This window comes from Anomaloglossus baeobatrachus, chromosome 1 (assembly GCF_048569485.1).
Source record: "Anomaloglossus baeobatrachus isolate aAnoBae1 chromosome 1, aAnoBae1.hap1, whole genome shotgun sequence".
Taxonomy (NCBI): Eukaryota; Metazoa; Chordata; class Amphibia; order Anura; family Aromobatidae; genus Anomaloglossus; species Anomaloglossus baeobatrachus.
In genome coordinates, this window is record NC_134353.1 from 947,729,076 (window position 1) to 947,738,790 (window position 9,715).

The following is a 9,715-nucleotide window of genomic DNA, read 5'->3' on the forward strand; positions in this document are numbered from 1 at the left end:
GACATCAGAACCTCTCACCTCCCCGGTCATATCCTCTGTTATCCCCATAGATAATGATGTAATGTGGTGACATCAGAGCCTCTCACCTCCCCGGTCATATCCTCTGTTATTCCCATAGATAATGATGTAATGTGATGACATTAGAGCCTCTCACCTCCCCGGTCATATCCTCTGTTATTCCCATAGATAATGATGTAATGTGATGACATCAGAGCCTCTCACCTCCCCGGTCATATCCTCTGTTATTCCCATAGATCAGAGGTCTCAAACACGCAGCCCGCGGCCCTTGAGGTGCTTTCTGCGGCCCGCAGACCCCGTGTCAATTGCAGCTCTATGCCGGGAGCCGGCAGGCAGGGTTTTATAGTATAGTTGAATCCTTTGCGGTGCCACGCAGAGGAGCTGTCTGCACTACACAAATAGATGATGCGGCAAATCAGATGCAAGGAGGTGATGTTGCTGTATGATGTTGCCTCCTTCCATCTGATTGGCAGGCGGCAGCCATTAGTATAGTGCTTAGAGATCCTGTACGCGGCACCGCAAGTGATTCAACTGTCATAAAACCCTGCCTGTCGGTGCCGGCTCCCAGCATGGAGCTGCAATCGTCAGCCGCAAACAGCAGGCATGTGCCCACGATCAGGGCTCGCTGCGTCCTGACTGTGAGGCCGCGAGTCTCCTCCGTAGAAGAATCCAGGAGACCGCAGCTGCTCATATCCACACTATCAGGGTTCGGGCCGCTGCGGTCTCCTCGCTGTATTCTCAGTATGGAGGACACTTGCAACTCTGAAAGCCGCACCACAGGTCAGTGTAGATTTCTAGAAATCCCATCCACTCTGCTTCTACTGTACAACCCCCCGCTCTGGACGCAGCTGAAACACGCTGCCTCCAACACGCTGCAAACACTGACCAGCACGCAGCCCTGAGGGAACGGAGGAAAGGTGAGAAGAATTGGGGTTTTTTGCGTTTGTGATGAGCGGCATAATAAGGGACAAGGATGAGGGCACAAGGATGGGCACAATACCACAAGGATGGGCACAATACTACAAGGATGGGCACAATACTCCAAAGATGGGCACAATACTACAAGGATGGGCACAATACCACAAGGATGGGGACAATACCACAAGGATGGGGACAATACTACAAGGATGGGCACAATACTACAAGGATGGGCACAATACTACAAGGATGGGCACGATACTACAAGGATGGGCACAATACTACATGGATGGGCACAATACTCCAAAGATGGGCACAATACTACAAGGATGGGCACAATACTCCAAAGATGGGCACAATACTACATGGATGGGCACAATACTACAAGGATGGGCACAATACCACAAGGGTGGGCAGAATGCCACAAGGGTGGGCAGAATGCCACAAGGGTGGGCACAATACTACAAGGATGGGCACAGAACTACAAGGTTGGGCACAAAACTACAAGGTTGGACACAAAACTACTGGCCAGAATACTACAAGGATGGGCACAATACTACAAGGATGGGCACAATACCACAAGGATGGGCACAATACCACAAGGATGGGCACAATACCACAAGGATGGGCACAATACCACAAGGATGGGCACAATACCACAAGGATGGGCACAATACCACAAGGATGGGCGCAATACTACAAAGATGGGCACAATACCACAAGGATGGGCACAATACCACAAGGATGGGCACACTATTACAAGGATGGGCACAATACCACAAGGATGGGCACAATACTACAAAGATGGGCACAATACCACAAGGATGGGCACAATACCACAAGGGTGGGCACAATACTACAAGGATAGGCACAATACTACAAGGATGGGCACAATACTACAAGGATGGGCACAATACTACAAGGATGGGCACAATACTACAAGGATGGGCACAATTCTACAAGGATAGGCACAATACTACAAGGATGGGAACAATACTGCAAAGATGGGCACAATACTACAAGGATGGGAACAATACTGCAAAGATGGGCACAATACTACAAGGATGGGCACAATAATACAAGGATGGGCACAATACTACAAGGATGGGTACCATACTACAAGGATGGGCACAATACTACAAGGATGGGCACAATACTACAAGGATGGGCACAATACTACAAGGATGGGCACAATACTACAAGGATGGGCACAATACTACAAGGATGGGCACAAAACTGCAAAGATGGGCACAAAACTGCAAAGATGGGCACAATACTACAAGGATGGGCACAATACTACAAGGATGGGCACCATACTACAAGGATGGGCACAATACTACAAGGATGGGCACAGTACTACAAGGATGGGCACAGTACTACAAGGATGGGCACAATACTACAAGGATGGGCACAATACTACAAGGATGGGCACAGTACTACAAGGATGGGCACAATACTACAAAGATGGCTACAATACTACAGGGAACAAGGATGAGCACAATACTACGGGGCAGAAGTATGGACAATACTACCAGGATGGGCACAATACTACAGGGTACAAGGAAAGGGCACATTACTATAGGGCACAAGGATGGGAGACATTACTACAGGGGACAAAGATGGGGGACATAACTACAGGACACAATAACGAGCATATTATGCAGGACACAAGGGGGACATTACTACAAGATGTTGGCTAAAAACAAAAAAGCCAGCACAAAATGTGCACTACTGCACTAAAAATTCCAACTGTACTTATTATAAATTTGAGATTTTTGGCAAAAGATTGCAATTTCTTGAGCCACCCCGAGACTTCACGGCAAATCTCTTTGGGGCAGTCCTACGATGTTGGCTACGATGACAGTATGATGCTGCTAATTGTAAAGCAATAATGCAAGAAGGTGATAAAATTTAAAAAAAAATATTCAAAATAAAGCATGACTTTGTTTGCCATTAAACATTTTATATATATAAACTTAACTAAATAAAAAGGTGCAGGTTTGTTATAATCAAGCAAAAAATGTTCAAAATCGTGATCTAAAGGTGTATAGGAAAAACCATGGAATCATTAAAAATGTCACATTGTCCTGCAGCAATGAGGCCCATTCCCCCAGCTGAGATGGAGACCCCTGCCATAGATAATGATGTAATGTGATGACATCAGAGCCTCTCACCTCCCCGGTCATATCCTCTGTTATCCCCATAGATAATGATGTAATGTGATGACATCAGAGTCTCTCACCTCCCCGGTCATATCCTCTGTTATCCCCATAGATAATGATGTAATGTGATGACATCAGAACCTCTCACCTCCCCGGTCATATCCTCTGTTATCCCCATAGATAATGATGTAATGTGATGACATCAGAGCCTCTCACCTCCCCGGTCATATCCTCTGTTACTCCCATAGATAATGATGTAATGTGATGACATCAGAGCCTCTCACCTCCCCGGTCATATCCTCTGTTATCCCCATAGATAATGATGTAATGTGATGACATCAGAGCCTCTCACCTCCCTGGTCATATCCTCTGTTATTCCCATAGATAATGATGTAATGTGATGACATCAGAGCCTCTCACCTCCCCGGTCATATCCTCTGTTATTCCCATAGATAATGATGTAATGTGATGACATCAGAACCTCTCACCTCCCCGGTCATATCCTCTGTTATCCCCATAGATAATGATGTAATGTGATGACATCAGAGCCTCTCACCTCCCTGGTCATATCCTCTGTTATTCCCATAGATAATGATGTAATGTGATGACATCAGAGCCTCTCACCTCCCCGGTCATATCCTCTGTTATTCCCATAGATAATGATGTAATGTGATGACATCAGAGCCTCTCACCTCCCCGGTCATATCCTCTGTTATTCAAATAGATAATGATGTAATGTGATGACATCAGAACCTCTCACCTCCCCGGTCATATCCTCTGTTATTCCCATAGATAATGATGTAATGTGATGACATCAGAGCCTCTCACCTCCCTGGTCATATCCTCTGTTATTCCCATAGATAATGATGTAATGTGATGACATCAGAGCCTCTCACCTCCCCGGTCATATCCTCTGTTATTCCCATAGATAATGATGTAATGTGGTGACGTCACAGCCTCTCACCTCCCCGGTCATATCCTCTGTTATTCCCATAGATAATGATGTAATGTGATGACATCAGAGCCTCTCACCTCCCCGGTCATATCCTCTGTTATTCCCATAGATAATGATGTAATGTGATGACATCAGAACCTCTCACCTCCCCGGTCATATCCTCTGTTATCCCCATAGATAATGATGTAATGTGATGACATCAGAACCTCTCACCTCCCCGGTCATATCCTCTGTTACTCCCATAGATAATGATGTAATGTGATGACATCAGAACCTCTCACCTCCCCGGTCATATCCTCTGTTATCCCCATAGATAATGATGTAATGTGATGACATCAGAGCCTCTCACCTCCCCGGTCATATCCTCTGTTATCCCCATAGATAATGATGTAATGTGATGACATCAGAACCTCTCACCTCCCCGGTCATATCCTCTGTTATTCCCATAGATAATGATGTAATGTGATGACATCAGAACCTCTCACCTCCCCGGTCATATCCTCTGTTATTCCCATAGATAATGATGTAATGAGATGACATCAGAGCCTCTCACCTCCCCGGTCATATCCTCTGTTATTCCCATAGATAATGGTGTAATGTGATGACATCAGAACCTCTCACCTCCCCGGTCATATCCTCTGTTATTCCCATAGATAATGATGTAATGTGATGACATCAGAGCCTCTCACCTCCCCGGTCATATCCTCTGTTATTCCCATAGAAAATTATGCAATGTGATGACATCAGAACCTCTCACCTCCCCGGTCATATCCTCTGTTATTCCCATAGATAATGATGTAATGTGATGACATCAGAGCCTCTCACCTCTCCGGTCATATCCTCTATTATTCCCATAGATAATGATGTAATGTGATGACATCAGAGCCTCTCACCTCCCCGGTCATATCCTCTGTTATTCCCATAGATAATGGTGTAATGTGATGACATCAGAACCTCTCACCTCCCCGGTCATATCCTCTGTTATTCCCATAGATAATGGTGTAATGTGATGACATCAGAGCCTCTCACCTCCCCGGTCATATCCTCTGTTATTCCCATAGATAATGATGTAATGTGGTGACATCAGAGCCTCTCACCTCCCCGGTCATATCCTCTGTTATTCCCATAGATAATGATGTAATGTGATGACATCAGAGCCTCTCACCTCCCCGGTCATATCCTCTGTTATCCCCATAGATAATGATGTAATGTAATGACATCAGAGCCTCTCACCTCCCCGGTCATATCCTCTGTTATTCCCATAGATAATGATGTAATGTGGTGACATCAGAACCTCTCACCTCCCCGGTCATATCCTCTGTTATTCCCATAGATAATGATGTAATGTGATGACATCAGAGCCTCTCACCTCCCCGGTCATATCCTCTGTTATTCCCATAGAAAATTATGTAATGTGATGACATCAGAACCTCTCACCTCCCCGGTCATATCCTCTGTTATTCCCATAGATAATGGTGTAATGTGATGACATCAGAACCTCTCACCTCCCCGGTCATATCCTCTGTTATTCCCATAGATAATGATGTAATGTGATGACATCAGAGCCTCTCACCTCCCCGGTCATATCCTCTGTTATTCCCATAGATAATGATGTAATGTGATGACATCAGAGCCTCTCACCTCCCCGGTCATATCCTCTGTTATTCCCATAGAAAATTATGTAATGTGATGACATCAGAGCCTCTCACCTCCCCGGTCATATCCTCTGTTATTCCCATAGAAAATTATGTAATGTGATGACATCAGAACCTCTCACCTCCCCGGTCATATCCTCTGTTATTCCCATAGATAATGATGTAATGTGATGACATCAGAGCCTCTCACCTCCCCGGTCATATCCTCTGTTATCCCCATAGATAATGATGTAATGTAATGACATCAGAGCCTCTCACCTCCCCGGTCATATCCTCTGTTATTCCCATAGATAATGATGTAATGTGGTGACATCAGAACCTCTCACCTCCCCGGTCATATCCTCTGTTATTCCCATAGATAATGATGTAATGTGATGACATCAGAGCCTCTCACCTCCCCGGTCATATCCTCTGTTATTCCCATAGAAAATTATGTAATGTGATGACATCAGAACCTCTCACCTCCCCGGTCATATCCTCTGTTATTCCCATAGATAATGGTGTAATGTGATGACATCAGAACCTCTCACCTCCCCGGTCATATCCTCTGTTATTCCCATAGATAATGATGTAATGTGATGACATCAGAGCCTCTCACCTCCCCGGTCATATCCTCTGTTATTCCCATAGATAATGATGTAATGTGATGACATCAGAGCCTCTCACCTCCCCGGCCATATCCTCTGTTATTCCCATAGATAATGATGTAATGTGATGACATCAGAGCCTCTCACCTCTCCAGTAAGATGGGAGATGATCTCCAGGGTGAGGTGTATGATCCTCTCCGCCATTTTGCCTCTGTCCTTCATTCTCGTTATCAGCAGAGGATTCTTTATTGTAGGAATCTGAATGGAGAGAAGATAAAAAACAACATAAACTTCATAGGAAACAACATGGAGAAACGTTTCCAGAGTATCCGGCATTTCTCCCTCTCCCCCGGCTCCTGCCTGTAGGTGGCGCTGCACTTGCTCTGTGGAGAGCACTGGGGGCGCAGGCGCAGTGTGACATTAGTGTGGCTGGGACTTGTGGTGCCTCCAGCAGGGAGTCTGTGTGTGTCTGCAGAGCGCTGGGATCTGTAGTTCTCCGCTCTGGGGTCTCGGGTGAGGACACGTCCTGCAGATACTGACCCCGCTCTGCTGCTCCATCATCTCCAGTCCCGGAGTCACCGCCTGTGCTCACAGGACCTGTGTGACGTCACCGCCATGTGATCAGTCACATGATCAGGGGCTACTGTAGGGGGCTGTGCTCAGTGTGTGCGGGGGCTGCTGCAGGGGGCTGTGCTCAGTGTGTGCGGGGGCTGCTGCAGGGGGCTGTGCTCAGTGTGTGCGGGGGCTGCTGCAGGGGGCTGTGCTCAGTGTGTGCGGGGGCTGCTGCAGGGGGCTGTGCTCAGTGTGTGCGGGGGCTGCTGCAGGGGGCTGTGCTCAGTGTGTGCGGGGGCTGCTGCAGGGGGCTGTGCTCAGTGTGTGCGGGGGGGCTGTGCTCAGTGTGTGCGGGGGGCTGTGCTCAGTGTGTGCGGGGGCTGCTGCAGGGGGCTGTGCTCAGTGTGTTAGTGATGGGAAATTAGTTCATTTTGGTGATTAGTTCATTTAGTTCAGTATTTCTCTCCTGTGAGGAGCGGACAGGAAACGCATCATGTGACCTGTGAACTAAATGAACTATATGAGCTGCTGAACTAAATGTTCTACTGAGAATGAATCAGGACGGTCTAGTTCAGTCTGATGCATCTCACTGAGCCCAGCAGCGCCCCCTGTGGTAGTGTAGAGTACTGGCTCATAATGAATGTGTATGAGGAGCCCAGCAGCGCCCCCTGTGGTAGTGTAGAGTACTGACAGATAATGAATGTGTATGAGGGAGCCCAGCAGCGCCCCCTGTGGTAGTGTAGAGTACTGACAGATAATGAATGTGTATGAGGGAGCCCAGCAGCGCCCCCTGTGGTAGTGTAGAGTACTGACTCATAATGAATGTGTATGAGGAGCCCAGCAGCGCCCCCTGTGGTAGTGTAGAGTACTGACTCATAATGAATGTGTATGAGGAGCCCAGCAGCGCCCCCTGTGGTAGTGTAGAGTACTGACAGATAATGAATGTGTATGAGGGAGCCCAGCAGCGCCCCCTGTGGTAGTGTAGAGTACTGACTCATAATGAATGTGTATGAGGAGCCCAGCAGCGCCCCCTGTGGTAGTGTAGAGTACTGACTCATAATGAATGTGTATGAGGGAGCCCAGCAGCGCCCCCTGTGGTAGTGTAGAGTACTGACTCATAATGAATGTGTATGAGGGAGCCCAGCAGCGCCCCCTGTGGTAGTGTAGAGTACTGACAGATAATGAATGTGTATGAGGGAGCCCAGCAGCGCCCCCTGTGGTAGTGTAGAGTACTGACAGATAATGAATGTGTATGAGGGAGCCCAGCAGCGCCCCCTGTGGTAGTGTAGAGTACTGACCCATAATGAATGTGTATGAGGGAGCCCAGCAGCGCCCCCTGTGTAGAGTGTAGAGTACTGACCCATAATGAATGTGTATGAGGAGCCCAGCAGCGCCCCCTGTGGTAGTGTAGAGTACTGACTCATAATGAATGTGTATGAGGAGCCCAGCAGCGCCCCCTGTGGTAGTGTAGAGTACTGACTCATAATGAATGTGTATGAGGAGCCCAGCAGCGCCCCCTGTGGTAGTGTAGAGTACTGACTCATAATGAATGTGTATGAGGAGCCCAGCAGCGCCCCCTGTGGTAGTGTAGAGTACTGACAGATAATGAATGTGTATGAGGGAGCCCAGCAGCGCCCCCTGTGGTAGTGTAGAGTACTGACTCATAATGAATGTGTATGAGGAGCCCAGCAGCGCCCCCTGTGGTAGTGTAGAGTACTGACTCATAATGAATGTGTATGAGGGAGCCCAGCAGCGCCCCCTGTGGTAGTGTAGAGTACTGACTCATAATGAATGTGTATGAGGGAGCCCAGCAGCGCCCCCTGTGGTAGTGTAGAGTACTGACAGATAATGAATGTGTATGAGGGAGCCCAGCAGCGCCCCCTGTGGTAGTGTAGAGTACTGACAGATAATGAATGTGTATGAGGGAGCCCAGCAGCGCCCCCTGTGGTAGTGTAGAGTACTGACCCATAATGAATGTGTATGAGGGAGCCCAGCAGCGCCCCCTGTGTAGAGTGTAGAGTACTGACCCATAATGAATGTGTATGAGGAGCCCAGCAGCGCCCCCTGTGGTAGTGTAGAGTACTGACTCATAATGAATGTGTATGAGGAGCCCAGCAGCGCCCCCTGTGGTAGTGTAGAGTACTGACTCATAATGAATGTGTATGAGGGAGCCCAGCAGCGCCCCCTGTGGTAGTGTAGAGTACTGACCCATAATGAATGTGTATGAGGAGCCCAGCAGCGCCCCCTGTGGTAGTGTAGAGTACTGACCCATAATGAATGTGTATGAGGGAGCCCAGCAGCGCCCCCTGTGGTAGTGTAGAGTACTGACTCATAATGAATGTGTATGAGGGAGCCCAGCAGCGCCCCCTGTGGTAGTGTAGAGTACTGACAGATAATGAATGTGTATGAGGGAGCCCAGCAGCGCCCCCTGTGGTAGTGTAGAGTACTGACAGATAATGAATGTGTATGAGGGAGCCCAGCAGCGCCCCCTGTGGTAGTGTAGAGTACTGACCCATAATGAATGTGTATGAGGGAGCCCAGCAGCGCCCCCTGTGGTAGTGTAGAGTACTGACTCATAATGAATGTGTATGAGGGAGCCCAGCAGCGCCCCCTGTGGTAGTGTAGAGTACTGACCCATAATGAATGTGTATGAGGAGCCCAGCAGCGCCCCCTGTGGTAGTGTAGAGTACTGACCCATAATGAATGTGTATGAGGGAGCCCAGCAGCGCCCCCTGTGGTAGTGTAGAGTACTGACTCATAATGAATGTGTATGAGGGAGCCCAGCAGCGCCCCCTGTGGTAGTGTAGAGTACTGACAGATAATGAATGTGTATGAGGGAGCCCAGCAGCGCCCCCTGTGGTAGTGTAG

The 9,715-nt window shown here is 48.2% G+C and overlaps 1 pseudogene; it reads right to left on the reverse strand.

Moving 5' to 3' along the window:
• Nucleotides 1–6,906, reverse strand: part of LOC142257004 (uncharacterized) — a 417,356-nt pseudogene extending 410,450 nt beyond the window's left edge.
• Nucleotides 6,907–9,715: the final 2,809 nt, after the last annotated feature.